Source organism: Beta vulgaris, chromosome 4, assembly GCF_026745355.1.
Source record: "Beta vulgaris subsp. vulgaris cultivar EL10 chromosome 4, EL10.2, whole genome shotgun sequence".
In the NCBI taxonomy this organism is placed as follows: Eukaryota; Viridiplantae; Streptophyta; class Magnoliopsida; order Caryophyllales; family Amaranthaceae; genus Beta; species Beta vulgaris.
The window spans coordinates 15,030,777-15,039,867 of record NC_079205.1 but is presented as its reverse complement, the minus strand read 5'-3'; the positions used below and the strand labels follow the sequence as shown (position 1 = coordinate 15,039,867).

Sequence of the window (9,091 nt, the reverse complement as noted above, 5' to 3'; positions counted from 1 at the left end):
ATTTAAATGAGAATTTCATAACTGTGGGTGAAGCTTTTGAGTACCTTAATGAAGGCAGTAGTTAATATGGGCAAGAGAGGTGGTCAACTAACTAAGTATACTATTGGTAGATATACAACATGTCTAGTTTTTTGGTAAAGCATTTAATATGTGGGTGAAGCTTATGAGTACCTTAATGAAGGCAACAGTTAATATGGGCAAGCGAGGTGGTCAACTAACTCAATATACTTTACATATACAACATGTATAGTTTTTGGTAAAGCAGTTAATATATGCAACATTTCTTTTGGGGTATATATTCAACATGCATAGTTTTTGTTAAAGCAGTTAACTAAATATACTTTTGGTAAAAAATATATTTTGTAATAGCACTAGGGCTATGTGTTCAAAGTCTTATTTCAGTTTAAATATGCATGCTTTTGGTGAATGGAAATCAGATTTTATTCAATGTCTTATTTTGGTGAATGTCCATTTTTTCGTTTCAAATTGAGCTTTGTGGCATATCAGTTTTGAAGGGCAACAGAGGCAAACATGCATAATCACCTGTTTCTATAAACATACTGATGATTTAACTTCATACATTCATCAGGGATTTCATTGTAACTCATAAAGAAATAGAAAAACATTGACACCTCAACATACTAGTAAAGTATGGAGCAATTGTTTCTTATTTCAAGGAGTTATGAGTCCCTTCATCATTTGGATATTTGAGTAACAAATCATTAAGGGGACTCTATGAAGGGAAACAAAAGTAAACATGCATAGTCACCTGTTTCTTTAAACATACTCATCATTTAACTTCATTACATCCATTAGGGATTTTAGTGTAACTTACAAAGAAATACAAAAACATTGACACCTCAACATACTTGTAAAGTATGGAGCAATTGTTTCTTATTTCAAGGTTATGAGTCCCTTTAACATTTGGATGTTTGGGTGATAAATCATTAAGGGGCGAGACTCCTAAGTGACAGTGGAGGGGAGGAACATAATCACAGATCATCAAAATCAAAATTGTGCTGAATATCATAAGCCTACTCCTCTGTTTACTCATGGGACATGGGACTCAATTGCCAATATGGTCATGACAAAACCAACAAAATAGGGGCATAATAAGAAGACAACAATCATCATACTCAATATCCACACCACATAATCAACACCCTACAACAAACCAACAAAATAGGGCCATCATAACATGCCAACTATCATCATAATCAATTTCCACACCACAAATTTAACATGCCACAATAAACCAACAAAATAGGGCCATCATCACATGCCAACTATCATCATAATCAATTTCCACACCACATAATCAACAGGCCACAACAAACCAACAAAACAAGGGCATAATGACAATCCAACTATCATCATGATCAAGATCCACACCATAGAATCATGACAACAAACCAAGCATCATCACAAATCATAATCAGGGATATGAAATAACATAATCATAAACATAAAGCATAGTCAAAGATCATAATCATAGTCCAAACACAAGGTGTATAGTAAACAAAACCTCAGCGAGTAGGAGGGTTTTCTTTGCGAATAAGGAGGAAAGCATGAAATTCAGGATCCCACTCTCCATATACACAAGGACTCATTGGTATGTCTGATCTAGATTCCATCCCGTCATCAGATGCCTCCAAAACTTTGAACAACCTGAAGTTGTTAGACTCATCCTCAACAAAGATGTCATGCTCTTTCTCCTTCCCAATAGTCACAGCAACAGAAGGTGTTTAAGTAGCAACAACCCCTCCACAACTTTCTCCTTCGCCTTTTTGGTGCCAACTTTCTCCTTCCCCTTTTTCTTCCTTTCAGGCTATGATTAATGACTTCTCAGGGCACACACAATTACTTGTCTTGTTCCAAGTTTAGGAACTCTAGATTCAAATCCAACACCCCTTTTCTTCCCACCCTTCATCATCGAAGCATGAACCATTTCTTGAACCACCTAAACATCTCCATCCCTTTCAAATCCATCAACACTATCCCCAGATTCACTTATCAAATCAACAACAAGAGTCTCAAGAGAATCAACATAAACTTCCTGAACATCAAAATCCAAATCCACCTCTTCATTTCCAGGTGTGGTTGTTGATCATGAAATTGCAAAGCCTGACGAATCATTTGGCGTTCCGTATCCTCAAAATCATCACAATCCTCAACAACTTTTAGTAAAGCATTCAAAATGTAGGGTTTTAGAATCGTCGCAACTTCCCCGCTTTTCAAGAACCACTTAAGCCATGTTGATTGATGCTGGAAGGACTCAATCGTATGGCAAATGAAGTCGGACTCAGCAGGATCATCAGTTTCAAAAAAAGCATCAGTCAAAGTAGAAAGATTTGGGACATGCATGGTTGCAACATAAAGAGCTGGGACTCAATTTTTCTGGGGATTTTTTGTGGGTTTAATTTCGGGTTTTTTTGAGAGAAGAGTAGATGATGAATTTAGATGAGGGGTTGGGGGTTTAATTGAAAACTAGGTCTGATGAATTGAATCAGGTAGTTGGAGAGGTGTGATATTTTGGTGGGATCCATTAACTCTAATGGTGTTTAAATTAATTCATAATGGAAATTATTAGGCTGGTTCAAGTTTTTATTAAGGGTATTTTGGTCATTTCACATCTCAAAACTTACTAAAAGAAAAAAAGTGTTGCAAGTAATAGGTTATTTCTGTTTTAAGAAACTGTTGCAAGTAAAAAAAAACGAAGGAAGTAGATGTTCCTTCGTTTGTCGCGCACAAAGGTGAAAAGTTGAAAAAAGAGAAATTCAGTTAGGTCCCTCAAAACATAACAAAACAGTACCATTTTGTACCGTGCACACCTAAAAGAATATAGTTGTTAGCTATTAGCTAATTTGACTAGCTAGTTGTATTAGCAATTTGTATATAGGTATTTGGTAAGTAGATGATAGTTGATTGCTATATTATTGTGTAAAAGGACTAATAATGACATGTGCATAATTTATTGTTGTACCTTTTACTATTATTATTAATGTAATTTTTCACAACTTTAGGACATAAACGTAATTAATCCACTCATTTCCAAACCTCTAATGTCAAAAAGTTCACCACCCAAGTTTTTCAAAAGAGCTTTTTGAGCTCAATAAGCTAATTGAAACCGCTTTTTACAAAACACTCAAATTAGAGAATTGAAAAATTAAAACATTGATTAGTCAAATTCTCTAATATAAGCTCAAACCTCTAAATTTGCCCAAACCTTTCTTTACCAAATAAAGCGCAAGTCTTTGATCCGAATAATTAGGGGTGAAAGTTCGATATACGATTTGGATTAAGGCCTAATCAAATCCGATCCGAACAAAATTTGGATTTCAATTTTCCAATCCTAATCCAAACCGATTAGAGATTGAATCCGATCCAATCTAATCCGAATTTTCATACTCTAGAATCTAGATTGTATCCGACTCGAAAATCCGACTTTTTAAAACTCTAGTTCTTCGATGAAATAAATTAAGTAAATCAATAGCCTAGTAGATTTAGAAAATGAGGAATTAAGGGTTGTTAGGTTTTTAGGAGAAGGGTTGAAGTGATACGCCTATTGAACTATGGACTAGGCTTTTCTTTTAAAAAAATTAATTAAGTACTTAAGCCCAATCCAGATACATACTACAAGGCATATTGCTATTCGGTTATATTGAATTTTCATATCAAAAATTACCCTCAATCCAATCCCATCTGAAAATCCAATTTTTCAAAAATATCTCAATCCGAACGTAGTCCGAATCCGATTGGAATTGCTAATTTGGATTGGATTAAATTGGATTTTTGGTTTTATCCGAATAACTTTCAACCCTACGAATCAATATATACATAAAAGAGGAACTTTCCGGGAGCACAGGGAGCTCCTCAAGATTTCGAGGCCATATAGTGTGTAACACCCCCACGACTCCTCCTTTTATAAACTAGGAGAAATTGCGGGAGTTGTTATGCCACGCATGATAATACGTAAGGCTAATCAGATAATACAGCGGAAGTCTTTTAAAATAAACTGAAAATACTTTAATACAATAGAAATAAGAAAGTATGTAAATGAATTACAAACTCCGAGACTATCCCATACTAGTCCCATCTTCAAAAGTCAAACCTTGACCCCATTGGTCAAGTAAAGTCAAATATAAAATTAAGATAACTTAAATAATAAAGTACTCGTGACTGAAAACTCCCATCCGGATGCTTATGATTTCCATGCACATCAAGAACTTGTACCTGCAACTTCTTCTCTAAACTCTGCTCACCAAATGGATCATCACAGGGTTGTTGAGGAAAAACAACAACCAAAAGAAAACAAGAAACACATACATCAGCAACGCTGAGTACATAACACAACAACTAATGCGAATAATAATGCATGCAATCCTCAATCACTTCGGCTTGCTCTTCTTAGACTCTACATGCACAAGCATATAACTGAACTTACTAAATACTTTCTTTTATATTATTTGGCAATGAACGGGCACCGTCCTCCTCTTGGAGTCATACGGGCTACTATTCTTGTGTAAGAGATCCCACACCTCTTACTAAAGTTCCATGAACTTTAAATAACTTGACTCGAGAATTTTAAGCTTGTTAGTAATGAAGAGGGTGAGAGTGAGCCTCTAGACTCAACATCTCAGAGATAAAGAATACGAGTGACACCTAGTCCACTCATAAATCTTGATAATTGGAATTCCATAAACTTGCTTGATAAAATAAAAGCATTAACATCGTCATGCTAAGCTATATGCAGGAGTATAGTTTCACACTAACTCCCCCCTTATGTTCAATACTCATGGGGGATCCATCCCAAGAGTTTTATTGCCAAAGCCCATTATGTGAGACACATCACAATAATACATCTAGCAAATAAATTAATTTCTTATCTTTCTTTAACAAGTGAATGCAACAAACACCATAATTAACTCAATTCTAAATTCTTTGAGACCTTGCTCATCTTATTACTTTAATGACTCCATGAGTCCTTTTTCTTACTTTCTTAAGGATCCATGATCCAATCAATTGAGTCCTTGCTCAATGATTAAACTACTTGTGAGACCTTGCTCAATAACTTTAACTTATGAGACCTTGCTCAATAACTTGATAACTTTTGAGACCTTGCTCAAATAACTTGATAATTTGTGAGACCTTGCTCAATAATAATTAAACTTCTAATGAGACCATGCTCAATAAATATATAACCTCAATGAGACCATGCTCAATAAATAATAACCTCAATGAGACCATGCTCAATAAAATATATAACCTCAATGAGACCATGCTCAATAAAATATTCATAGGCAAGCCATAACTTCAAGAGTAACTTTAATAACTTTAATCATGCTCAAAAGCAATAATCATCAATCACATGCTTTTCAAATATAGGAATAACTCAAAAGTTCCATTCCTAATCTCCTTTCTAAGTTCTCAACATATACTCAAACAATTTCAAGGCATAAGCCTCTCCTTACTCCTCATGCTCAATAAAATATATATATCCTTTGAAACTACTAAAGTCAAGGTCAAAGTGTATGTACCTTGATTACACAAAAATCAACAGTCAAAAGTTTGACTGCTTTAATTATTCTTGAAACCTACCAACAATAAAGTACTATCAATTAGTACTTCCAACAACAATTCAAAGCTACTAATAAATAAAAATCAGCATTTTAAATAATAATAAAGCTGATTTTTCTTAAAAAGCTTTAAAAACTATTTTAAAGTCATAACTTGAAAACCTTTACTAGTAGGCAAAACCCACTACAAACTAATACTTAAAACTTCATAAAAACTACTAATTTACTTAATAAATTACTGCTGTAAATTATTAAAATAATAATAACAAAAATTTTTTTTTTTTACAAGTGGTTCAAAACCACAAATCTGAAAAACCACAACCACGGCGCCACCACCATGAGCACCACCACCACCACCAGCTGCGCGGCAGTGGCAGGCGGCGCTCGTGCCTAGTCGGATGCCACCACTGCTGTCCCGACATGGTCTCGTCGGACCTGTCGATTCGCCGGCGAACCACCCTTGTGGTGGCCGGAAATCGTGAACAAAGAGGAGAGAGAAAATAAGGAAGAAAAACCCCAAAATTTCAGAAAAATCATTACCTCTTTGCTTCCCTTTGATATTTGCAAGATCTTCCTACAATTTTTAAAACAAAACTAGATTAGAACTTGAATCTTTGAAGAAATTACTTGAAGAAAACTTACTTGAGGAAGAGAGAGTTTGAGAGAGAAAAGGAAACTTCTTACTCCTTTTTGAAGAAAGTGGCTAGTGAAAAAAAAGATGGGGAACTTTAGGTTTTCCCCCTTTTTATAGTAGTAGTCAATTTGGGTAAAAGACGAAAATGCCCTTATCATCAAATTGTCAAAATACATTTGATGATCAAATTCCAAAATAATTTCCTACTAATATTAATAAAATACTTTCTTGAAAAATACTAAAATACTTCTTTGTGGAAATACTCAAATACTATTTTGGTAAAAATGACCAAAATCCCTTCTGCTCTTAAATACCGAAATTAAATAGCTTTAATAATTAACAATGATTAAAACTATTTAATTTAATATCTTAAAAATATGGGGGATTACATAGTGTGCCACATAGAATTGTCATGCATGTCATCAAATTTTATTTTTGTTTTTTAAAAAATAGAATTCTACATAGATTTAAATACATATGAGTTCTAGATAAGCTAAAATCAGAGTTTGGTTTTGAATAAACCTATATTATTATATAATGTAAATTGTGTATAACTTTTGCTACGTAATTCGGAATATTATAATTTTTGTTTCATTAGATAGTGCTCGAAATATGCTCTGAAATAAAATCCATGTACAATATAATTCGACAACTTATGAAATAGAGAGCGACACATAGGATTGTCATGTCATTAATTTTTATTTTAAATCTTTTAAAAAATAGAGTTCTACAATTTAAATACATAAAAGGAGTTTTGGATAACGAGAAATTAGACTTTCGTTTTGAATAAGCAACCTAAATTATTATATTGGGTAAATAGAATATAACTTTTGCTACCTAATTCAAAATATTATTATTTTTTGCACTATTTGAGAGTGTTTGAAATATCATTAAATAAGATCCATTTATAATATAGTTTTGCAACTCATGAAAGTATATTTGATTATATGAATGGTAAGGCATTATTTAGTCTTTCTTTTAGATAATATAATAGCTATAATTATAGTGTACTATATGTGACTATAGCATTCTATCATAGGTCCAATATATAGGATTAAATATATTATCTTTCAAAACATCAACCTTACGAGTCCAGATCCTCTAAAGTTTCAATAAAATTCTACAAGGTAGAGTTATATGAACCATACATGCATGTTAAAATCAAGAGCTCATACTGATGGAAGGAGAAATAAGGGAGTGGATTTTGATGAGAGAAAATAGAGGGGTTTTTGGAAAAATAATATAAGAGTCATTAACCACACACACACGCGCGCGCAGACACACATACACACACACGCGCGTGCGCGCGCAGACACACGCACACACACATGCATATATATATATATATATATATGTTAGAGTTTTGGATGATCAAAATTAGAGTATGATTTTAAAAAATAACCTTAGCATATACTCCATTCGTTTCTTTTTAATTTATCCACTTCACTTTGGGGGAGAACCAAGAAGGAAGTGCAAAAGTATGAGAGAGAAATTGAAAAAGTGGAGAGAGAAACTGAAAAGTGAGAGAGAGAAACAAAAGAGTGGGTTAAAATATGGGTTTTTTGTCCCAAACTACCTTTAACTTTTAAGTTTTTGCGAGAAACTACCTTATAAAAAAATTGTTGTCCTAAACTACCTTATTTTACAATTTTGTTGTTGACAACTACCTTATGTCGGTTTCCGGCATTGACATTTGTTTTTTCAGTTCAAAATTGTGGGAAGAACAAAATTACCCTTGTGGAAATTGAGAAGGGTGATTGTTTCAATTTTAGTTTAAGTAGAAGAGGAATTTAATGGTGGATTGGTGGTACAAAGTGTCACATAGATATGAGGGAGAGAGCGCGCGCACACCGGAAAATGAGGAAATTAGGGTGGGGAAAACTAAAAAAAGGGTTTGAAAAGGTCAAGTGATATAATGTGACAATAAAAAAGCGGAAAAAACAAAAGTCAACGTCGGAATCGGCCTAAGGTAGTTGTCAACAACAAAATGGTAAAGTAAGGTAGTTTGGGACAACAATTTTTTTATAAGGTAGTTTCTCGCAAAAACATAAAAGTTAAAGGTAGTTTGGGACAAAAAACCCTTAAAATATTAAAATGTGAATGACATGGGTGAAAAAAGAGGAGAAAGTAGATGTGATATGTTACCATAGAAAAAGCAACAATATATAGATTAAAAAGAAACGGAGTAAAAAGAAAAGTGTGTAGATTAAAAAGAAACGGAGAGAGTAATAGAAATCTCTACCTAAGCATGACATGTCATTCTTTTTATTTTTTTAAAGTAGTGCTTAACATAGATATAAATACATATAAGTTATTTTTAATAAGTGAATATTACACTAGTAATTTTAAATAAACAACTTAATTATTTAGTTATGTAGATAAAATATAACTTTTGCTACATAATTTGCAATATTATAAACAACCTGAATAAGTTTTATATACAATATAGTTTTACAACTTATGAAAATATATTTATTTAAATGAACAATAATACATTATTTATTCTTTATTTTAAATACATATACAAGTAAAAAAATTAGCGTATTTATAAGTAATAATAGCAATTATGTCTTTCAAAATCAGCGTTAGGGTTTATGTGCTATATTAAAAGTTGAAGTTGTAAGTACCTCAAAAAAAAAAAAAAGTTGAAGTTGTAACTGTCACTCATATTTTTTCTCTATATGTATTAAATTATTACCCTCTACTTTCTTAAAGTATTATTCGGGTATTTTTCATGTTAAAATTATGTTAGTCATACCAGATATTGTGATTTTATTTAATAATAAACTTAGCTACAATATTCAATTGAACATTAAAAATAGAAAAATTTATATATTACAATAACAAATTGTGAAATTAAAGTATAATAACAAATATTTTC

At 32.6% G+C, this 9,091-nt stretch overlaps 1 long non-coding RNA gene across 1 annotated transcript; it reads right to left on the bottom strand.

Moving 5' to 3' along the window:
- Positions 1–3,979: 3,979 nt before the first annotated feature.
- On the bottom strand, positions 3,980–5,596 carry LOC130590951 (uncharacterized). The gene is made up of 2 exons (XR_008968844.1): positions 5,538–5,596; positions 3,980–4,254 (listed from the first exon to the last, which is right to left on the bottom strand). It is a non-coding gene; the product is annotated as an uncharacterized LOC130590951 (long non-coding RNA).
- Between the last annotated feature and the right edge of the window lie 3,495 nt (positions 5,597–9,091).